At 42.4% G+C, this 24832-nt stretch overlaps 1 protein-coding gene across 2 annotated transcripts in view; it reads left to right on the top strand.

Moving 5' to 3' along the window:
• Positions 1-3032: 3032 nt before the first annotated feature.
• PAG1 (phosphoprotein membrane anchor with glycosphingolipid microdomains 1) overlaps positions 3033-24832 on the top strand; it is a 134045-nt gene continuing 112245 nt past the window's right edge. For both annotated transcript variants that reach the window (XM_059901542.1, XM_059901543.1), the window contains exon 1: positions 3033-3192. The gene's annotated coding sequence lies outside the window, so the exon portion shown is untranslated. The remainder of the gene's footprint in view (positions 3193-24832) is intronic.

Consider the following 24832-nt stretch of genomic DNA (forward strand, 5'->3'; position numbering starts at 1 on the left):
TACCATCTGTATAATTGAAATCCTCACTATTGGGACTTTTAAAGGCATTGAATGAAGAAATTCTCGGCCAAAGAGCAGACTTTGCTGACCCATTAAGGAATACATACCTCAGAGAAAAATAACGTAGCTGCTATCCCTGCTAGACAACAACAGCAGCTAATGAGAAACAAATTATAGATCAGACACAATCAATATTAATACACAGCCAATATTAAGGCAATTACATATTTCGTGTGTTTAATGCCAATGATAGTAGCTCAAAGTACAGTGGCAGTGGGTCATACTAATTAACTTTTTATAAAATCAAATCCTGGTTCTCTTAAAGTCAATATTCAAGTGAATTCATACACTATACAGATAAATATTTTGATTGGAGTTTCTAACACCTAAGAAAACAGGACGACAACTTTGGACACCTCTCCTAAAAGGCCCAACATGACTGTTATGCTAACTTTGTGTTTTTTGTAATTTAAAATATTTTCTTATTAAAAATGGAACTAACAAATTTCCACAACCATCTCCCCCATTTATAGAGAATTCTCTTTGAATTAGGCATTCATTTATTAATTTTTTCATAATCACACAGAGGAATAGCTCTAATGGAAGAGTAATACTGGAAGTAAAGACAAAGGTGGGTCAGACATAGTTTACAGTATAGCATTCCAAAGCAAACCTCTGGATTGGGAGACTGCATATAAACATCACACACTTTCTTCCAAAGCTTTATTCACACTGGGAATATAGTCCAGAGCATTTACCGCAAGCACAAGAATTGTTCCTGACACTTCTGGTTCTATATCAACGAGTGACTTTGGAATACCTTTGGGTTCTAATTTACTGATGGCAAATCAGTAAAAATTTGGAAATGTAAAACAATCTTCAGGAGGTCATTTGCTGACAGGAGAGCAGAGGAGAAGGACGGAGGCCTGAGACTGGCTCTTGCCTGGATTTTGCCTAAATGACTTAGCTTCTTTGGGCCTGGATAAAATGAGGATGGTAATCACACTTGTCACCAGAAAATGTGAATGTCGCTCTTTGAACCTCTCAGTGAAGCCTGCCCTGTGTAACTGTAATGTATCCCAACTTGTGGAGCTGCAAAACTGCTGTGAAGATGCAAAATGGATTTCTTCCCTCCAAAAACGAAAGCTTTTCTAACTCAACACTTAGGCACAGCCTTTAAAGGATGTGAATAATAAACAGAAACCATTTTCCTTGTAAGATCTGAATCGTTTTCCTTAGAGTTATAGAAGCTGTGTCTAACACTCAGATCTGTACTCTCATTCAAGTTCCGCTGTTGGAGCAAGTCAACATTTTAAAATCTGTAAAATGAGCATAAATCTCTTTTATCCAATTTACGAGACCATTGTGAGATTTCAGTGAGGTAATGTATATGACGTATCATACATTAATAAGTTCTGGAATACCTGAGTTTCACCCTGTGCTCCCGGACAGGAGACCACGTCTAGTCCCTGGGTCTTCTTCTCCAAGGCACCTTTCCAGGATCTAGGTTTGTTTCCTGCTACACAGCCTTCCCTCTGCAATGCACTATGGAACAGGCCGTCTAACATCTCTTACTCCATCACTTTGCTCCCCACTCCCATACCTCCCCTCCTGACCAGCCTTCTTCCCAGGCCAGATTTAAGCCTCCTTTAATGATATGTGTAAGGAATACAGTGTGTGTGCTGTGTGTTTGTTTAACATGATTTATATATTTTTCCTGCTGAGTAATGCATAATAATTGTAGAAAATTTGGACTAGTGAGATAAAGCACCAGTTGGAGTTGGACTTGCAGTCAGATGTCTTGAGTTCAATACCCGGCTTGGTGCTTCTCACTGCAAAGGTCTATTCCCAACTCCTAGTTGCTGGTCTAATATCCTGAAGTTTGGTTCAAACAACACCTATATCAGACTCATCGAGCATGCTCCTTAGGAATGGAATTCCAGAGACCCACCTTTGCCCAGCGGCTGAAACATAACCACTGTAGATAGGGCCCGTGAATATGTTCTGCATTTTCAGAAAGCTACTCGGGTGATTCTCACGCAGATCAGAAGCTCTACTCTGGATTCTAGACCACACTTCCAGTAGCCAAGATAGGGTGCTCTGGACCTGCAGGGCTGACATCATCTGAGAGCTTGTTAGAAATGAAGAATCTCCCCATAGTGCCCAAACCTACTGAATCAGAACCAGCATTTTGATAAAATCCCCAGAAGATTCTGTCACACCTTTGAGAAGCTCTACTGTACCTTGGTGTCACCTGGGAAGCTTTACAACCTAATGATACCTGGGCCCCATCTAGAGATTCTCATGTACTTACTATTCTGGATTCTGGGGTGCGGACGGGGCAAAAGGGCTCTTACTAGTTCCGTAAGTTACTTTAATGTACAGCCAAGGTACATTGTTCCCTAAATCCCGGCTTTTTAAGGTTAAACCATAACCTGAGTTAAATTGGCTTTTGTAGGCTTGCCAGGGGCCCTAAGGATCGCTTAGATTAAACAGTGGTTTTTCAGAGACAATGGACTCTGGAGACAAACAAGTTAAACCACACAGCTTAAGGTTCACCGAACCCCAGGCGGGAGACTTCCGGTACCTTCCCACGAGGGAGCGGGGCATCGCACCCGGATCCGCCCCGCGCCCCAACCCGGCCCCGCCCGCCTCGCCCCCTCCCCGCCCCGCCCTCCCCCGTGACGTGCCGCAGAGGGCCGGGCTCATGCGCACTCGCGCCCCGCGCCCCGCACGGCTGCACCGCCTCGGCGCTTGTCATTCTCCGCGGCGCGGCGGCGAGTGCTGACTGCGTTGCGTGCCTGCCTTCCCGCTCGCTTGTCGGCGCGCCCGCGATGTGATCGACCGCCTGGGAGCGGGCTGGCAGCTCTCCCCGCTACAGCGCCTCGGCTTTTCCCTGGCCGCCTTCCTTGTTGAGCCCCGATTCCCTCGGAGCCGGAGACACGCACCAGGGGCTCGAAGCGCCGCACTTCGGGACTGGCGGCAGCTGCAGCGCTCGGGACCGCGCGGCAGGGTGCAACCTCTGTCGTCGCCGCCGCCGCCGCGCTTGGCACCGCAGAGCCAAGGCGGCTGGTGCAGAGCGGCAGCACCTCGCCCCGCACCCGCCGCCGCCCGGGCAGTGCGGGGCCGCGGCGCTCTGTGCGCAGCGGGAGCGCGGTCCCCCCCCGAAGGCTCCCCGTCGCCTGCGTCCCAGTAAGTTGACTGTAGTTTTTGAAGTTGGAGGGCGCCACGGGAAGGGGAGGTTCGTTTTTGTTATCTTCACGTCGTGGGAAGCTGGGGGTGGCACCTCTTGTTAGCAGGGCTCCAGCTTGGGGAGTTGAGGGTGCGAAGCCGCGGACAGGGCACGCGGGGAGAGGAGCAGTCCCGGGAGAACTGGCTCCAGCTTCTGCTGAACGTGCCAGTTGGAAATGTGCTGTGAGAGGACAGGTGCTCTGAGGGCATTTTGCCTGCTGCTGATTGCACATTCCGAGCCCTTTGACTGTGTGTGTGTGTGTGTGTGCGCGCGCGCGCGGGGGGGGGGGACTGGGGGGTGGTAGGGGGGTCCTGTCACCTCCATCCCAAGTCCTCAAGGCAATGACTCTAGTAATATTCCTGGATGCGATAGATCTTTGGGGATGGGGGCTAAGTCATTCCCTCTCAGGCTTCCCGCGCATCCCACTTTTCTCTTCCCCTAGGCAGAAGTTGTAATTGGAGCCCAGTCCTTTAGGGAAAGACAACTTATATGTCAACCTAGAGTTTTGTGCTATAAGGCAAATAAAATGAGAAACCCGCTCAGCGTGTGTGATTTCACACGCTTTAAGAATGTGAGCAAGTCTCAAAGCAATAGTGTTCAGATGATGACACTTGGGTTTCACCCTCACTGTCCTGCACCTCTTATGTAAGCCTCGCGGCAGGATAACTGTCTCTGCAGTGGCTGCAGCTGTGACTCTCCATTCCATTTGTTTTAGGTCTAGCTTGAACGTATTTAATGAAAATGTTGACATGATATAGCACCCTGCAGTCTGAAACAGAGTGCACTCTTCAAATTGGAGTGTCTTCTCCTAATAGGGAGTGTGCAAGGAAAACCCCAGTATATTTTTCAAGGCAGCTCCAGGAATTAGACACATAAATCATGTTTTAAAATAGCATGCATTGTACAGAGAGCTTGCAGAGGACCCCTTTGAACACATCCCCTTTGTTTTAGAAAAAGTGGAAATTGTTCATGCCAGACAATTGTTGAGTCTGAAAGTTAAGTGTACTGATAGGCTTAATTATCTTAATAAACAAAGAGCATGATTTATAGGTAGCTGCCCTGCCCTACTTTGAAGGATAGAATTCTAGAATTCTTTAACCTTTCTCTCATCTGTCCCCTAGAGATTCCTTTTAAGCAGAGCAATAGATTATCATCATAGATGTTTAATATTTGAGTTGATTAAATTTGTAAAAGGAGTACTTTGAAATACCATACAGTACTGCTATGACTGTTAAGACAGTGAACATTAGAAATAAGGAGAATATTCCAATTATTTGGTATAGAAGTCAGTAGTTTAAAAAAACAGATAACATTGACTGCCCTAATATATCTTTTTTAATTTGGACTTGTAATAAACATTTAAACCAAAACTCAGGGTTGTGTTTTGATGTAGGATTTATTTAGGTACTCTTTAGAAAAAGCAGCACATTTATTTATAGCATTCTAGCACATGGAACAAGATGAACTAGTTATAGGCACCTCATTTAAAAACATATCGTAGTTTTTTTTTAAGGAATTCTAAGAAAATACACAAAATGTAATTTCAAAAGTTGAAAAGATAGTCAACGCTTTGTACTTGGTGAGAGCAGCCATTGCTCATCTCTAGAAGAGATTACATCAGAGCATGGAAGCACAAACAGGTCGACCCCCTCCTAACATGATGCACTGTCACATCATGGTTAGGAGGACAGACAAGGGAGCCATGCTGGCAGCTCGGGTACCATCTGTTTGAATCTGGGCAAGTTACCTAAACTCTGTGCCTCAGTGTCTTTGTCTGTAAAATGGGGATAACAGTACCTACCTCCCTGGATTGTGGTGAGGATTAAGTGAGTTCATAGATTTAAAGCTACTGAACCAGTGTCTGGCTTATTAAACTGAGTAAAATTATCCCTAGGAAAGGAAATGCATCTTTGGATTCTGTGGACATTGAATGGCTGCTGATGGAGGTTAACAGAAGCAGTTCACATGTATAATAGGAGAGAGGGTATGAGCATTTATTGAATACCTCCTGGTAATGCAGACACCAGCTGGTGTTTGACCAAATGTCTCTTTCAATTCCTCTCCAAGGTGGGTAGCTTCATTTCCACTTTGGAGAAAAGGAAACTGGGACTCAACAAGATCAAATGGTAGAAATCGCAGTTAGGATCTTAACCCATGTCTGTCTGTTTCAAACCCTGTCCTTTTTGGCCCTGCTGCCTCAACTTGCAAACTGCTTTTTCCATCTCTTCTCCTTGAATCCTCATAATAACATAATAAAATGGGTGCGTTATTATCTTTAATTTACAGATGAGGAAATTTTCTTTAAGCAGTAAAGTATGCAAAGTGCTTAACTCACAAGATAGTTCTCCATGACTGGGAGCTATTATTATTATCATAATTATTGCTTAAAAGCTTGCCTACATTAGCACATGGTAGAGATGCCAGCAGGTGAAATGAGTTTTTCTCCTTCGGTTTGAAGTGGATTCCATTGCTTTTCACTTCCCTATTCACATATTCAGAGAATCAAGAGAAAGAAAATGGTATGTTACCGTTCCCACGCTTCCCGCTGGAGGACAGCACTCCCGGGTTTGTTTCCCGCCTGCAGATGTAGCTGCAAGATCCACACAGCCTAGTGAGCAACCGCAAGCAGGTCCTCCATCGATCCACAATCAGCATCATCTGTGGGCATGAATTCAGTCCCAGCTGGAGAACACCCCTGGGGCAGAGAGAGAGGCCTTGCACTTTGCAGCATAGTGTACTGTATGTTCAGAAATGGAAGTAATTTACATTTCATATTAAATAAGCATGCTTCCTCTGGGCCCTAGTCCCAGTGTGGTGGGAAGCAGTTTCAGGGGTCCTGTGTGAGCAGTCCAGTTGGCCTTCCGTATCCTCGGGTTCCACATCTGTGGATTCAACTAACCTCGGGTTGAAAATGTATATATTTTTTAATTCCAGAAAGTTCCAAAAAGCAAAATTTGATTTGCTTTGCTCCAGCAGCTATTTACATATTGTATCATTTACATATTTACTGTTTACATGGCATTTACACTGTATTAGGTATTGTAAGTAGTCTAGAGATGATTTAAAGTATGTGGGAGAATATACTTTAAGGTTCTATGCAAATATAATGCTATTTTATATGAGGAACTTGAGCATCCACTGATTCTGGTATCCTCACGGGTCCTGGAACCAATTCCCCATGGACTCTACTTTGTTAAAAGTCTGGTCCACAGCCTATCAAACTTTTCACTTGACTTCCAAAAGGTGGGAATGATTGAAAGGCTTTTTTCCTGTGGCTTTCTTAGATTATCATCCAGATCTACATAGTATTCTGGCCCTTGGTAAATATTTACTCTGTTTTCTAGATATAAAAATCTAATTTCTGTAAAGGGCACGTGGGCCACAGACGGCTTACAGACTGATTTAATATCTAAAGAAACCTGGTATCCTACCACTGAAAGGTACTTCAATACAGATGTTCTAAGTGGGCTTTTTTTTAAAGTCAAAACTCTCTGTACAACATGTTGATTACAGTTAATAATACTGGCTTGCATATTTGAAAGTTGCTAAGAGAGTAGATCTTAAAAATTCTCATCGCTAGAAAAAAAAATTGTAACTATGTGAGATGACATGTTAACTACTCATCATGGTGATCATTTTGCAATATATACAAATGTTGATTCATTATGTTGTACACCTGAAATGAATAGTGTTATATGTCAATTATATCTCAATTAAAAAAAAATCAAATCAAATCAGAAGTCTCTGGGTGTGAGCTTCCAGGAGGGTGCCAGATAGAGTCCTTGCCATCAACTGAGTCTTTCTGCAGTTTTAGCCCTCCTTGTCAGAGTACAAATATTCCTTTTTACTCTTTCAAGTGCTTTTCCTTACATTTCAAATGCTCCTCTGCTCTGGGTCATTCTACAGTAAAAATCTTCCTCAGTCACTTTTGTGACTCGACCTGGGTCCATAATTTACTTTTAACTCATTCTTTAGAATTTACATAGTTCAGTTTTATTTTTTGTCTATGTTAACTATTTATTGGCTTACCTCTAAATCGCCAAATAACTTGCCTCCGACATCTAGCTATCCTTGCTGTCAGAAGACCTACGTACAAGAAATGCAAGCTAATTTTAATATGGATAAAGTGAATGAAGACCATTTACTCTCCCCAGTCATCTCTACTGTTTTGAATTATCTTCCCTTTGGGCTTGGGGAGCCTGGGGCTGATTGTATTTCGAGAGCTCTTGCCTCATACATCCGGGAGAAACTTGTTGGAGGTTATACTAGTCTTGGTTCTACAAGCAAGCTGTTCAGGTGCAACATGGCAGAGACAGTCCCGCAAGGCTGGGACGTTGCTGAATTTGAGGGCGAGGGGTGGGTGTGGGGAAAGACAGCTCCGAGTATGATTTATCTGCCACATCCTTACTGGATGGAATGAATAGCTAACACAGAGCCCTTACCGTGGGCTGGCTGCCATGCTAAGGACTGTACATACAATATTTACTTTAATCAGTGACCTTGTGTGGTTACTTTGTTATCCTTTATTGCCCAAGGGGAAACTGAGGCCTAGAAAGGTCAGAGCACTTGTCCAAGATAACACTAGTGTGTTTCTGAGGCAAGAGTGGAGGCCAGGAGTCTGATGAGGCCTAGCATTCTACTGCATCCAATTTGGGGGCCTTCTTATGGTTCAGGTGTGTCATATAGATATCCTATATTGTGCTTCTCAAAATCATCCTATACCATCTCATGCTCTCCCCACAGTGACCCTAGGATAGAGCTAAAGGGATGGTGGAAAGGTCCGTGCCCACCGTCTTCCAGATCTCTATGGAGGAAGAGCTTAAAGCTTAGTTCATGCAGTGAGCTCAGAAAAGAAACCCCCATGTTAGCATTGTGAAATAGGAAGCATAAAGCCTTCCACTGATCATGGGACACAGTGGAGAGGCGTGCAAACTTTGTGTTTGATGTCACATGCTTGCGTCATTCTCATCGAAGAGAGAAGTGTAGGAACCTGAGATTTTCTTAGGTGATTTCTAAAAAATTAAATCAAAAATGATTTAATCAGTAGTGAGTATTACTACAGCAGTGTCATGTGTTGTTCATGATGAACTGATGGTTTTTAAAGTAAATGAACAAGTATGTCTCACAAGCAAAGTGCAAGTGTGTTGTCTCAGAAAAGGAACATTGTGTCACATCTTCTGTGTCTGCATCCTAGTCTAACGCCACTCTAAATGCAGAGGGAAAGGGCAGAATTTAAAACCAACGTGTAATATTTCCAAAACCGTTTCCCTGAGCCCCACCTCCTCTATTTTTTCCTGATTTCACACTGGAGCCAACGTTTGTTGCAGAGGTCTCGGTATTGTGCAGGTGCCCTTTTGTAAGAAACACTTTTCCAAAATAAAACAATTTAAAAAACCCATTAAAAAAAGTTCTTCATATCCCTTGGGTTTTGAGTTTTATTTTTGTTGTTGTCGTTGTTATAATATTTTGGTATATCATGTTAATGTCTCACCCACTCCCCCTTCTTGGTTTTATAGGACTGTATAATTTTCAAGCCTGTGAGTGATTGAAAACTTATGAAAAATTCAATTTTCTAAGTGTGGATTTTATGGCAGAGGACAGGGAAATTTGGCCTGATTGGGGGGCCTTTACTTAAACTACAGAGCACTTGAAACCCTATGAACCTTATGGAGTAGGCAGGTTTTTCTAAAAAAGTGTTTTAATTGATCAAGAGCAGCCTTGTACTTTCCTCTTCAATTTCATAGGACCCAGTCCCCGCATATCATATCTTGTATTCCTTTGTCAGTAATCAATTTCAATTGATTTTCTAAAAGTACCAAAAGGTGTGACTAGTCAGCATTGCTGCATCTGTCATTTCAGTCTTCAGGGAGCCCCAAGGTTGCATATGGAAGCCTTTCTGTGAATTTGTTCTCTAAGGAATGAAGGGTGTTCAGATAGGTCCCTGGGGTTCAGGTCTCGCTGTATTTGTGACTCAGTCATTGCTGTTAATGTTGCTTCCACTCACTCTGGCCTTTCACCTCCACCTGTACTCCTTCCTCCATCTCCCCCACGTGGCTGAACCTGCTGAAGCTACTGGGAAACTTTAATGTTGAAGCAGCTCATGCTATAGGTCAGAGGCAATAAAACCACACAAGACCAATTTTCTTAAACGATAAAAAAGCCAATCTGTAACATGGCTACACACAAGAACACCACAGCTTCTGTATTCAGCACTTGGGAATTGCAACCGGAGTGGCCTTGTGATATTTTCCATGACACCTTCTAAAGAGAGCTCTGCACCTCTCATTCACACATAATCAGTGACTAGAAGCTTGGCAATGTTTGAGCCAAATTTAGTTGGAGTGATATTTACTCATTTATACATTCACCAGATATATATCAATATACCAGGCATAGTGTTGGATGATGAAACCTCAGACATAAGAGGATTCCTTTCACTTCCCTCAAGAGTCTCAGTCTTGGGAGGGAAAAGATGCTTAACAGCAGTTGGAACCAATGCCTAAAAGATGCTGAGCTCGCTCAGGGGTGCCTGACTCCAAAGAGATGACTTTCCCTTAAGAAGCAGGGCAGGATCTGAGTCTGGAAGGGTGAGTTGGAGGGGACCAGGCAGCTGAGGATGGGAATGGGCTGGCAAAAAACATTCTGAGCCAGAGGGACCAGGGGGAACACAATGAAGGAGCTGAAGAGGGTGGTACGTCTGTGGAATAGCTGGTATTTCCCTGAGACTGGTCCTCATCAGGGGCAGTAGGTGAAGCTGGAGATGGAGAGTAGAGGCTGGAGCCGCTTCGGGAAGGGTCTTGTGGGCCATATTTGGTTCAGATGAATTCAGGTCATTCTTTTAGAAGGATCACTCTGGGCGTGTTGTAAAGAATGGCTGGGATGTGAGGATGGTGGTGTGGAAAAAAGCAGTTGTGTAAAAAAGCTGTTGAATCCTTGTGTGGATTTTAAGGTCTGAACAGACTGATCAAGGTGGGGGGATCGGAGAAGGAGAGGAGAAGCACGGAGGGGATGGTGAGTTTTGGGATGGATGACTCCCAGGGCTCTGGCTTGGGTGATTGAAAGGACAGATGTGCCATTGGTCATGATAGTGAATACAGAGAATGGTGCAGTATGCAGGGGAAGGTGATGAATTCAGGGGTGGATTTGTGTGATGTGAGGCACAAGAGGGGCACCCAGGGCTTGAGATTCAGTTGACAGTTGCACAAGCCTGTGGTTCTGGAATTCAAGACAGAGGCTGAGCTGGAGATAAAAGTTTGCAAGTCTTCCGTGTATTTGAAGTTGTCGAGGTTGTGATCTGCCTGGGAGGGTGCGTAGAATGAAAAAAAGATGAAGGCCAATGTGGCAGGCAGAAGAAAGGGAGATGGGATAGTAAGATTAAGTGAGGGAAGTTTTCGACAAGTGCTTGGACACAAAGTGGCAGAAGCCAGAGGCAAAGCAGGATGAGGTGCATGAGGGAACGGGAGCCGGGTGACAAAAGGAATGAAATAGAAAGAAAAGGCAGAGAGCAAAGGGACAGGTCTGACTGTTTCCTCGCTTGCATCTACACAGATGACAGTGGCTATTTCTCATATAGCTTCTAGTTCCTGTCAATAAGTATGAAGACCTACTATGTGGAAAGTGGACGGGGAGTGGGGTAAAGGAAAGAAATCAATAAAATCACGAATAAAGCATGATCCTCAACCTCAAGCTGCTTATAGGATAGCATTGTCGTTTCTTGTTTTCCTTTTCCTTTCATTTTTCTCCTTCATTGACAGCAGGACAGGGCCACTTGGGAAAGTGGGAAGAATGACAGAATCACTTTCTTGGCACATAAAGGGCTTGGTTCTCCATAACAGGCATGTCTCGTTGTATTCATGAATGAGCACACCGAAAGGAACAGTGATAATGACACATTATTTGACAGTTTACAAAAACGAAGCTTTTAGCATGGCCACAGCATCTGTGGAGGGTTTGGACCTGTGAACCAATCTTGTTAGAGTTACTAATGAGCCTTTTGGCTCGTTGGTTTATTTGAGATATATTAAGTACAGTTTCCTGTAATTTTCACTTGTCTTATAAAAACAGGCATCATTAAGTTATAGACAAGCTGGAGTATTTGGGGGGATGGTGGAAATAATTACCATGTGTTTTAGTTAATATCATGCATTTCAGTCCTCACTTGTTTTATCCTTTAATTTTGACCTAAAGGTGGAATTAACTCCCATTGCAGAGATGAGGGAACTGAGATGCAGGGTTAGGATGGAAATAACACAGCTAGTGAATGGTAGAGCTCCTAGGACCCCAAATAAGGCGTTCTGATTTCAAATTCTGGCTTCTTGCCACGCCATCATGTTGCCTGTGTCTTCATGAATAGCTACTAAAGAAAAATTAGGGTGTGGAATATTTAAGAGATTTTTAATTAGCCTGCTCAAAACACTAATAGTGGAAACAGCATTGGCCGCAGTCTTTATATTTGGTGGGCCACAGGTTCTTCATGCAAATGTATGCGATTAAGTCAGACTGGGGGAAAGCTTTTTTCACAGATGAACATCTTTTTCTTTCATTATCTTAAAAGCTTTAAAAAAGCATCTAAGTTATAAAAGGATTCAACATTTTAAACTGTAAAATTATTGTAGTCAAACTTGCTGTCTGTGATACAAAGGAAATTTATTTTTCAGTTGTTGCAATGGCTGTTGTAGGTGAGAAGCGTTCTGTGTGTACATGTATGTGTGCGTGTATGTGAATTAAGTCAGCCAGATTAAGTTTAAACTATTGGTTTTCCTTTTATAATATCATTCCTGAATTCTCCAAATATATTAAGTGATGTAGCTTGCTTTATCTTGCCAAAGCAGCTATTATGTTCCCTATTTAATGCCAAAGTATTAAAGCATTTGTCTTTTTCTTAAGCAGTGTAAAATGATGCAGGATAAATCAAAAGAGCTTATTTTAGTTTTACAACTTGTATTTTGGCTTCTGATATTCTAAAATTATGATTTACCTAATTTTACTACTGTTAAAGCAGATATTAACTATTAATATACAGAAGTGTTAGAATCATGAAATGTACATGGAATTTTATGGCTGTTTGAAAAGTTTATGATGCTACTTTTTTTATTTCATAAAAAATTTCTATGAGCCTTGCTAAATGGCAATTTCCAGATGAAAGCAATTTCTAGCAAGCAGCAAAATGCTGGTACCAGTGCTTATCTTTAAATCTCAATTTCAAGCTTCATGGTGCCAATTTTACATTTTAGCGTCAGTGGAAAAAAACTGAATCCAAAAGGACTTATGTATTTGTGACATTCAGTTGGTTGATCTTTTGTTATTAGTGCTGATTTTTTAAAACAACCATAGGCTTATAAAGTTTTTAAAGTTTTATAAAAATGTTAGGCAACTATCTTAGCTTTAGTAATTATCAATACACATGGTGTAGTGTAGTAGCATAGTCCATTGTAGTTGAGAAATTACAATATAAGCATATGAGAATTTAAATAACAATATAAAATAGTATGGTGTTTTATATGTGATTTTATTGTATTTTGTATTTATAAAAATATGTGAGGAAATTCAAATGAAGTAAAATGAAAGTTAATTTGGCCATTTCATGCCTCATGTGTCCCAGTTTCATCCAAATGCAAATATGATAATCCAGGGCACAGCGTTAGCATTCTATTGGGGCAATTTGACAATACTGTATTTACTACTCACCACCAAGAGCAATAATTAAGCTGCATTTCCCACTAATCTTTCCGTAGGTATATATTTTAATATTATGTGCTAGGAGTTTTCATTTTCTAAAAAGAGTAATTAAATTTTCTTTACCTCTTTTTTCTTCCCATTCAATTTTATTCTGACTTTTCTTATGTTAGTGTACACTTGACATGATAGAACACGCCTAAATTAGTAATCTAATTTGAATACCATAATTATATGTACAGTTATGGCTTGACTGAATAGAGGGCTTTTGCATATTGTGTACGTTCTTTCTCTTAGTGGATTTAGGAATTATATACTTAATATTTCAGAGTCCTAAACCTGCTTATGTTTAGCAATAGGCATGCAGAGAAAAATATAAATATTTTTACAAACGTAATTTTTAAAGATATGCTTCGTTTTCAAATGTTAGGAATTGACAGGTAACTGTCCACCGTAGCTTTTTCTTATATGCAATAGATTGATAAACGCGGAAGTGGCTGAAACCTACGATGATGTCATTTGTAGCGCCTAAATTGTTAGTGTTGAGGTTAGGCGCGTACTCCTTTGTTTTCCTGGATAAAAAATAATGATGCTTTGCAGTAAAGTATTATGAATCTTGATAAATATGTAAGCATATTCAGGTAATGTTAAGAATATTTTTTTCTTTGCTGTAATATATAACAGTCATTTTGCCCAAAATGTACATCTAGAACTTTTAACATCAGCGTGAAATTCCCAATATCTCCAAAGTAAGAATTGACACTAAAAAGTCCGGAGACTCATTAAAAGCGTACAGTATGGATAATAGCTTTTCAGATTTTGTGCCAGGGTGTATTGAAGAGGATTGCTAAACGCTGTGGTTGTTGAGAAAAATAAAACCCTGAAGTATTAAACTTACACTTAATTTAATAGTTTCTGTTACCACAGTTCTTAACCTTTAGGTTCCAACTGGCTTAGTGATTTACTAATAGCAGCTGGTCATGACCTGAATTATTATAGATCTTTTCTTTTAATAAATATTCAGTAGCATTTTCAAAATTGTTCTCCTAGATACAGTTCATAATAAACAGCCCAGTGCTGGCAATGAACACGCTGCTTTTGTTACTGTTTTACAGCCATAGGCCATTTGACATTTGGACCCATCTCTTATGGATTTCCGCAGCTCCACATGTCCTGAAAACTGTCAGCCTTGGATCAAAACAAGTCTTTTGCATCTCCACAGTTACAAGGAGAGTAGAAAGAACTTCTTTTTTTCTCCCCATTATAGACCAAGGCCTGTGGTCAGAGAATCATCATTTGCTAGGTTTATGCTTTTTCAGTCTTGATGTTCTCGGTAGCTTTAGGAAGTGATAACATGAAAAGCACTGTTGAAACATGAACACAACAGTTTGATCTGATCTGTCATATACTCTTTCTATTTAAAGCTACGGTTCTCCACGAAGGGTGACTTTGCTACCCAGAGGACATGTGGCAGTGTCTCAAGACATCTTTGGTTGTCACAGCTGTTGGGCAAGGGTAGGGGGTAGGGACGTGAGGGCTACTACTGACATCTAGTGAATGAGTAGAGGCCAGGGATGCTGTTATACATCCTACAATGCACAAAACAGCCCTCCACAGGGAAGAATTATCAGGGCCAAAATGTCAGTAGCGCTGTGGTTGAGAAGCCCTGATCTGGAAAGTAGGCAATGTCTTTTTAATTTGCTTTATATTGTTCAAGCAAATGGAAATGTGTTCAATGGTTCTGGCGAAGAGATCCGTGCATTCAATATAATCATATATTGAACACCTCCTAGGTCCTGAAAATACTGTGAAGACTGGCATCGTCCTCAGGAGTTTCCACTGTCTTTGCAAGATGAGTGGTAAACAAAATACTACTGTTTGATGTGATGCATGCTGTAATTAGAGAGGCATGTGTGGCATGTTAAAATAGAAATAATTTCTATTTCATTTGCTAAATATAGGGGAATATCTGGAAGAACTCATCTTCTCTGTCTAGATGTAAAATTAGTCATTTGGGAGCAAGATTTTTCCTTTTCCCTTAATAATCAGGAATGGATCCAATTTATTGCACCCTTCTCCCCCTATTTGAACTGGTATTAATTTGAAACATCAGGAAGAAAGATGAGGTGTGGACATAAAAAGTGTTACTTTAGAAATTTAGGATATTAGTTTTTTCACAACTTCATTGAGGTATAACTTACATGCCATGAAAGTCTCCTATTTTAAGTGTACAATTCACAGATTTGTAGTAAACTTACAGAGTTATGGGACTACCATCACAATTCAATTTTAGGGCTTTTCCATCACCCCAGAAAGATCCCTTGTGCCCGTTTGTGGTCATTCTGTGTTTTCATTGCCAGCCCCAGGCAAGCACTAATCTTTTCATCTTTTTCTCTTTTCTGCCTCACGTTCTGTCTCCATTTGCTAAAAGGCAAATCTATGGACATATCATTTGGAATGTTAATTTTTACAGTTAAAATGTAGTTTGATATCTTCTTTTTGAAGATCAGCATCACGTTTCTGTTTTTCATATTACCTATACCACACACATGCTATGGCACAGGATTGGGTACACTCAGTATCAGAACTCTCAGACTGATACAGTGAAAAGTGTGACAAAGGAAAAGATAAGCACGTGTGTTTAAGGCAGCATATGTGAAATCGTATGTGGTATGCCTGTTTTTCAGCTTTGTCCTGTTTTGTTCCCTGTGAATCCGTCTACTAAAATAGTGTTGTAGAAATCATTGAAAAGCTGAGGTCAGGTAAATACCTGCATGATGTGGGAAAACGGTAGAAGGATTAAATCTGGAGAACTCACCTGTTTGGGAGTTGTATGCAGGTCAACAGTTGTATGCAGGTCAACAACAGTTGTATGTAACCAAACCCTTTGGGGCCAAATGTCTTTTAGAATCCAGCTTTTAGAAAGGGAATGCAGATTGTATACTGTAGGTTATGTAATACTCCCATGGAACTCAGGAAACACAGTCATTTCTAGAGCAAAGTAGATGAATATTCACATTTAGTTGGACAGAAAAAGTCCTGTCAGCTCAGGTCAGGGTTTGGAACAAGTTCGTTTGGTAGCAAAGTAACGAAGAAACTGTTCTCACAGAATTTTGCATTTCAAAATTGTGGATAAAGGTTTATGAACCTGTCCCAGTGTATCCCAGGATATTACATTTCAAGTAATTGTCCCATCCTCTTTTCAGCACCTCCCCACCCAATCTCCTCTGCCACATACGCGCTTCATACAGCTTAACCATGGGTATACTTGTCTTTCTTTCACATCATTAACTCCCCATCAGACTTGACAAAATGCCAAGTTAGCTGTTCAGTTTTTGTGGATGAAGGTCAGGTATGGATGTGTTATCGCCAGCCAGATCCGCATTCTCTTATGGTTTGTGGTTTCACCTCCCTGCTGCAGTATAGCCATGTCCGGGGGGTCCAGCCCCCACCCCCGGCCCAGGACCCTGGATGATGAAGATAGCTTTTGGGGGTCAAAAAGATGTCCTCAAAGAAAAATCCAAAGGTAACAATGGTAGCTATCATTCCAGGTAGCTCCAGACTCATGCTTGGTAACCTTCACACCCATCACAAAATTGTGGGCAGTGAGACTGAACAGCTATAGGAAGAGAGAAAACCAGGGTAGGGAATCCACTAGAGTCAGTTCTCTTGAGATAAAGATATTTAGAATTTAAGAAAGATAGACATGAAGAAAATGACAAGAGGGTATTTACTGGGCTCACAAGTTAGAAGGAGGACACCCGTCCAAAGCAAGACATTTCAGACTTGTTCCAAATTGTTAAAAAATCTTACATAATCTTATATAATTTGCTTAATGGCATTTAGCTAACCTTGTTAGTCTTTTAATCATAAATTTCACATCCATGTTAATTTCCAGATTCCAGTGGTGCAGCTATAACTGTGTGGCAGTGGGTTTCAGCTGATCTTCCGTGGCACTCCTAGGGAGCTGTAGAACGAGTATTGAGTATTTCAATCAACGTGTAAATTTCCTTTTGTGGCACGTGAGTGTGCATGTCCTTATGGCAGCGTTACTTAGGCAGAACGTACTACAGACTGTAGGGCCTATTTACGAGCAAGGGGACCCAATTTCAGCAAATAAGAAAAAAGAGAGTGCAGTATTGCACCGGCATCAGAAAAAAAATTTATAGGGACATCCAAGAATTTTGCCTTTTGAAGACTCAAAACCTCGTCAAGGCAGTACTAAATTCTTAAAGAGCAATGTGAGGCAAAGGTAGTAGGCACTGAGGAACATGCTATTATTCGCTACCTCTTTTTTTTTTTTTTTAAGTTCTTAATTGTTTCCAGTGTGACGCCAAAGTTTCTATCTAAAGGGGGGCCATCAATGTGCAAAGGTGTTGAATCATTGCCGTTTGGTAATGGAAGTACACACCCCGCTTTTTCTAGTGTAGACTTCATTCTGGGGTGTCTTGGTTGACACCCACCTCCTACTCCAGCTTCAGCAGACAGTTTCCTCCCAGGTTTTACAACCTCTTCCCAAGATTCATCTTCTCTCGTATCTCCCCACTTTAAATAGCTCAACTTGTCCTGGCTTGGTTTTGCCAGGACAAGTCTGTCTTCTCTCGCCAGGCACCTTCCTTGAGTTTTCAAACATTTCTAGTTGTTACCACATTTCCTGTTGTCAAAGGGCTGACAGCTCACAGGGGCCCCACCTTGTTACTGCTGCACTTTCTTCCTCCTCTAAATAGGCCCTCACCCTCTTCGTGCTGCAGGGATGCTGTCCCCCTCTGTTGGGGTAGACCCTCCGATCCCTCTTATCTTGTCTCTCTCCTTTCTCTCCTGCTGCCTTTAGAGCAACGGTTCTCCACACTGTCTGCAAAAAGCATCGCCTGGGGAGGTTTACTGCTTCCTGATGCCCAGGGCCCGCCCCCAGTGATTCTGATTAACGTACCCTTGGGAGTGGGGGGCGGCGGCTCTGCCTTGGTGGTGCTTGAAAGCTCCCCCAGGGGATGCAGCCATCACTTAGAACCACCAGTGTCCAGGGCACGGGCACGACACCTGTCTGTTGTTAAGGGTAATTAGCCATTGTAGAAGGACCAGGAGGGAAGTTTGGTTGCCAAGGGGGAGGGAGTTGGGGGAGGGATGGAGGGGGAGGTTGGAGTTAGCAGATGTAAGCTTTTGTATCAATAGGTAGAATGGATAAACAACAAGGTCCTACTGTATAGCACAGAGAACTGTATTCAGTATCCTGTGATAAGCCAGAATGGAAAAGAATATGAAAATGAATGTATATATATGTATAACTGAATCACTTTGCTGTACAGCAGAGATTAACCTAACATTGTAAATCAGCTATATGTCAATTTAAAGAAATATATTGATTTTAACAAAAAGACAGGAAGAGATGAAACAACAGCAAGACTCCCTCGTCCCTTGCTTTACGTTCAGTTTCAGCTCAGGGGCGTGGGTTTCTGTAAGTGGCACCTACACCCACCCGGCTGGTGTGACAACTTCTCCCTCTTGGACTGTGTTCTCATCCGTAAATCCCGGGTGGCCATGTGTCCTCAGCAGGCCAGAAACCATTTCGGGTGAAGCCTGTACTTACCTCCTCGTGAGGCTGCACCCAGGGGTCTGATTTTCCTTTCATAATTTCGCTTCCAGCCTTGCAACCAACTATTTTCCTTTTTCCTGTCTGTAACTCTCTGTAACCCGAAGCCAGGCGCCCTCCCCCCTCATCTGCGGCTAGTTCCCTTGCATCTCACTCCCCACAATGACACACACAGGAGAACCAATTAAAGTTCCCAAGTGGAGATTTTCACTTTGCCTTTCCTTTGCGAGAAAGATGGGTGGCAGGGTCTTGGCTGGGAAACGATTGTATAGAATATAATTTTTCTGAATTAGTGGGAGAGGGGAAGCCAGTACTAAAATGGAACTGTCATCTAGTCATAGTTTTCTTTTATTCTTAATGTACCTATGGGTCTCTGAAATCTTTCCTTACACCATAATGAGTCCAGGAGTTGGACAGAAATGCATTTGAATAGCTTTCTTTATAAAAGCTCTCTTTATAATGCCTCTTTTCTAGACGTTCTGTGGTCCCAATGCACGTCCATTTTCCCGAGAACAGCGCACAAGAGCCTTTGGATGTGCTCCATTGTCCCCCAGTTTCTAAAGGAGCTGAGAACAGTTATAACATGAGTGGGTTTACAATACTCTCTGGACCCTACTGCTTTCTTGTTAAGGGATATTTTGTTCCAAAGACAGTGACAATACTTTTATTGGTATCAGTAAGTAGGAAAATGTAAGTGAGGTGATTTTGGCTTTGATAACAAGTACGCACAGCTAACTGTTTTAAGGGCTTCTCGTGAAATTTTTGGAAAATTCAGCTGTGAGAAAAAAAAAAAAGAAATGCTTCACTTTACAAACCACTATGAAGATATAGGAATGATTTAAATGCCAGCTTTCTTTAACGGGATCAGTTTATAGAAATGGTATTTCTGTAACACTTTCCCCTGAGCACAGATACTGTATAATGCAAACTGTACCGCAGTTGTCTGCTTCCATGTAAAAATGCAACTTTTCTGTCAGCCTCCTGCGTACGGTGTGAAAGCCTTGCCAAGGCTGGCAGTGCAGGCCAGTGATTAATTAACATGTTCATCCATTCCGCACGTGTTTATTGAGTTCTTTCTGTGTTCCACGCACCGTGATAGGCAGTGGATAGAGCAACAAACAAGCTGTATCTACTCTGACTTTCTAGTGGGAGGGGACAACCACATAAACAAGGGAATATCAGCAGGTATTAGGTTCTAGGCAGAAAAGTAGAATGTATTAACGTTCCTGGGAGTGACCGGACAATTAGGGAGGGCGCCCCGGAAGAGGTGCCATTTAGGCTGAAATGTGAGCAAAACAAACAGAGCTGGCCGGAATTCAGAGACCAGCCTGGCCAGAGCGACTCAGGCAGTCGGAGGAGACCAGAAGGGCAGAGAGTTGCAGTGGGGCAGCTCCGGAGCAGCGAGCAGCCTAGCCAGGTTTGTATTTTAGGAAGATCACTTCAGAGCAGGACAAAAGGTGAACCAGGACCAGGACAGGGATGCTGGTGCCTCGGGCTGGAGCCCGGATCCTGGAACCAGGGTACCTGCTGAGAACAGAGCGGGCAGCATGCCGACTTGATGCTAAAACGCTGATCTTGGGCTCCTCTTCTGCCCTCTGTCCTGACTCAGATTGGGCCTCACGGCCTTAATTCACTTGTTAAAATGCGTGTTCAGAGTGCTGATTTCCAGACCCCAACCTGGTCTAGTGACGTGAAGTGGGACCCAAGACTTCATTAAGCCTCCAGCTTTTAAGCACGGAGTCCATGGACCGATTTTTGAGAAATATTGTGTCTAAGGATGGTGCTTACTTGAATATCCCATGTACCTCTCACAACAACCCTGTAAATGGGATGTATGCTCCCTGGGTTACAGATTAGGAAACAGGCTGTGTGATTAAGCATCTGGCCCAAGATCACACCGCTGGTGCATGTTTTGACTGGCAAAGTGATCTGCCCCTTTTTGTAGCCAGTGCTGCCTGCGTGAAGATGGGAAGAACAACTCTGCAGAATTCAGAAGTCCTTTGTGGGTTAATCCGTCTCATGAATGAACATGGCCTTCTCTCAAACCTAGAACTCGATACATCTCATCTTGGAACAGAACCAGAAATGTCTGGCCTTTCTGAAGGAAAAGTTTAATTTTCTTTCTTAAAGGTAGAATTTTAAGTCCTGGGGTGGGGTGGGGGGGGAATGTATATTACAAAGGAGAGATTTGATCTTCATCGGTCTTTCTGGGTCTCTTTTTGCCTTTTTTCCATAAAAGAAGTTAAGAGGGTTAAGGGGTAGCATTTTTTAATCACCCCATAGACCTAGAAACCCAACCATCATGCCTCACAGAAAATTATCGTGCTTTCAGTTGCCATGAATCATTTATTTCTTAAGTGGCTCTTGAACCAAGAGTTGTGAAAATGATACTGAAGAGATGGAGGAGGGTTGCTGCGTGAAAAGCACACTGATAATTAGAAATCATGTGTAAAAGCTGGCTTGAAAACACATTGACTTAAATAAATTATCCGCCTGCCCCCATCTAGTGTGATAGTGTGAAGAAGCTTCCAGCTTTATTTTCTTCTGTTGATAGGGTACTGAACGTTATTTATCTGGAGATTTAATCTCATAATAAAGTTTAGGTTGACCTGACTTTGGGGAGGGAAGGCGTCTTGTATTTTTAGTTTGTTAGGGTTCCCATAACAAAATACCACAGACTGGATGGCTTGAACAGCAGAAATTTATACCCTCACAGTTCTGGAGGCTGGAAGTCCAAGACCAATGTGCCAGCCGGGTTGGTTTCCTCTGAGACCTCTTCTCTGCTTGCACATGGTTGTGCCCTCGATGCCTCTTTGCACCATTGTCCCTCTGGGCACGTGAGTCCGTGATGTCTGTCTGTGTGTCCTCATCGCCTCTTTGTATAAGGACACTCATCACATTAGATTAGGGCCCACCCTGATGACCTCATTTTAACTTAATTACCTCTTCAAAGGCCATATTTCCAAATACAGTCACACTGTGGGGTCCTGGGAATTAGGTCTATCAACCTATGAATTTTGGGGAAACACAACTCAGCTCATAACACACCCTTGCCCCCGGGGAGTATGGAGAGAAGGAGGAGCATGAAAAGAGAGCAAGAAAAAATTCTTCCAGAGCAGGGTGCCCCCCTCCGCACTGCCGCGCCCCCTCCGTTGGGCCGCTGCAGCAGGCAAGGGCAGGATGGCTGTGAGCTGTAGACTAACATCTACTAGGATGTCGGCCACCACCCACGCTGGACCCCAGTTGTGAATTGCCTGCCTCGGGCATGAACCCAGCTTGAATGAGCTTCCTGGAAGCGAGGAAGGGGCTCTGTCTCCCTTGAAGCCTGACTCTTGTGTCCTGCAGAATTGGCAGAGGAAAGGCTGGCCTTTACAGGCCCCAGCATGATTGTCACAGGTTTTCCCAGAGGGACATTTTGTTGCTTGTTGTCGGGGGTTAGCCTCATTTCCATCGTTAATGGCGGGAGGCGGGCTTAGGGCCACCTCTGGAGATCTAACATACAAGACAAGGCCTCGTATTGTGAAAGTAAAATGTCCCCCCCACCTGCCCGCATTTGTCTGTAAGCAAAAGAGGAACCTCAGTGACAATCTTGAGAAGAAAAGAAAAGCAAAGCTTTCACTGCAGTTTAAAGAACGGTGGATTTGTAAAGTGGGAAGAGACTTCGGCTCTGTGATTATAGTGAAAGCATTTTGTGCTGATTATGTAGATTGTCTGTAAAGTGTGGAAACAGACATATATGTCCTAGAAGATATGGTATATTGTAAAGTAACATTAATATACCATATGTATGTGCATTCACCGATTTATAGACTTTATGACCACCCTCGGGTTAAAATTAATTGTGCTAGGTTATCAGCCCAAGTGCCAGCCGTGCCCTGGCTTCCTGGCTCAGCCACTGGAGGTAGGATGGCTTACCTGGGGCAGCCTCGTGTCAGGTACATAGTTCTGTTTTTGTGCAGCTTGTTTTGATGACGCCAAAAAAGGTCGTGTATTGTTAGCATATCATTTTCTTCGTTTTATAGTTTGTTTTGTTCAGTATGTGTCTTGGAGACTTCATTCATTCAACATTAATTGAAAACCAAGTATTGTTCAAGCACATTAATGTACAATGTATCATTAAGGCCTCACAATTCCCACTTTGTAGGAGAGGAAATCTAGTTGAAGTCGTGGCGTGACTTGCCTGTGTCAGGAATCGAGGAAGTCTGAGTTGGGGTTTAAGGGAGATCTGATAGAGCTCGTGTTCTATGCTTCACTCCCTCTATTTTCCTGTGATGTCTCTATTGGAGCTCACCACCACAAGAAACTGAAACTAGTTTTGAGATCAGTTAGGGATTAAAGAATGAATTGTTAAATCAGATTACATGCCCTTCTAATTGAGGTATTTACATATGCCATTGACTTGAGAAATAATTTTCTTAGTTCTTTTTTCTGTATGATCTTGGCAAACACATGCTCCTAATGGTGAACTTCCTTTACAAGGCAGTTGTCAGATCAGTTCCGTGACGAGGGATAAAATTTTGGACCAAGCTAATATTGCTGAATCTGTGGAGGGACATCAACATTCGATGGTTAGTTGATAGACATTTAGAAACCTCTTTGCTCTGAGATGCAAAGATTCTATGGATTTGTCATATCTGACAAAGATGAAATCATATTCAGAATAAATGTTTTTCTCTGAAGCCTCATTGCAGAAAGTGATGTCATTTTAATATTCATAAATGGATTTATCTTTATTCAGACAGGTGTCCAAACTAATATTGTCAGTGTTTATTGCTTCACCCTATGATCTAGGATACAACTACTGTGGTACCACTCATTGATAAAATTGGCCACTCACTGTTGCATGTTTCATTGACCCTAGCATTTATCAAGTATTGCCGTGAATAGTTTATTCATATATGTTTATTCTTAACCAGACCATAGAGGAAAAGAATTGCGTTTAGTGCTTCTTTCAGAGTTCCCCTTGGTGCTTGACACAAAATGAATATTCGCTGTATGATATTCTAACTTAACATGTTCAAACACCCAGCTGATGAGTCTGCCCCCGTATACTGTCTTCTGCCACAGTTTATCTCTTCCTATAGTCTTTGCCTTACCTACCATCTCCCGTTCAGTAGATCTGGCAAATAAAACAGGAAGTCACTCTGAGGCCTCTATAATCCTTCACTCTTCATAGCCCTTGGCCACCAAGTTTTATACACTATGCCTATTAAATACTGAATCTGCCTTTGAATTTCAAATCCCTTTGCCATTCTCTTAGTTTAGAGTCTTATCATCTGGATGACATATGGCCCAATATGATTTTTAAAGTTTTCTAACTGGTCTCCATTCTGCCATACTTAGCCAGAACTATATTGTTTTCTACACTGGTGCCAGGGAGAATTACCTAACATGCCGACTTGTTCATGCCATTCTTTAAAATTCTTCATTGATTTTTCTGAAAGTGGTCTCCAGGAAAGAGTGCTAACTCCTTAGCATGGCATACAAAGTCTTTAGTGATCTGGTCCCCGATTGTCAATCTGTAACTGTAAGTGGGGTCTGGCAGCTCATCGCTCACAAGCCAGTAAAGAGGCAAGGTTGGTGGAAAGGAAAGTTTGCTTTACTTTGGATGCTGGTAACCTGCAGGGGGTGGGAGGGCGGACGCCTGTCCAAAGGCCGACTCCCCCCGACTGACAGTCAATAGGCAAGAAGCGCTTTTATAGGTGAAGGGAGGGGGCCACATGCAGAAACAGCACAGTCAGCTCTGACAGTCATCTTGAAATTGGTCATCGGCGGTCTGACCAGCGTCATCATGATTGTTTTAAGTACAGTTAATCTTCAGTTCCAGGGTCGGTTTGTTCACGCTTTCTTCAGTCCAGTTCTTGGAATTGTGGCAGCTTATATCATGGCTATAGTCTGGTCATCATGTAGTTAACTTCTTTCACCTGGTGGAGGTCTCCGTATCTATAAGACAGCACACAGGATACGGCTCAGAATATTATCTTTAGCCCTTGAGAAGAAGCTAAATGTCCTTAACTCTGCTTACTGACTAAACTATTTTTGTTTTGTCCCGTTTGACTGCTTTCCTTTGTTTCTGCATTTTCTTCCTTCTCTGATTAAACTTCTTCTTTGGCTAAGGTTTTTCTACAGACAAAAGGCAGACAGAGGACGTGGGGGGAAGGACCATGGGGTCCTGCTCTGTTTCAAATCCAGCCTCATTTGTTACACTTTCCTGTCTGTTCTGTGTTCTAGTTATACATCAACTCAAAGTTTCTTAAATGTGGCCCGAGACTTTGCATAAACTATTCCCTGAATCCCTTAACTAAGTCCTGCTTCCCTCTTCAGGTGCCCCTTTCTCT

Source organism: Balaenoptera ricei, chromosome 17 (genome assembly GCF_028023285.1).
Source record: "Balaenoptera ricei isolate mBalRic1 chromosome 17, mBalRic1.hap2, whole genome shotgun sequence".
Taxonomy (NCBI): domain Eukaryota; kingdom Metazoa; phylum Chordata; class Mammalia; order Artiodactyla; family Balaenopteridae; genus Balaenoptera; species Balaenoptera ricei.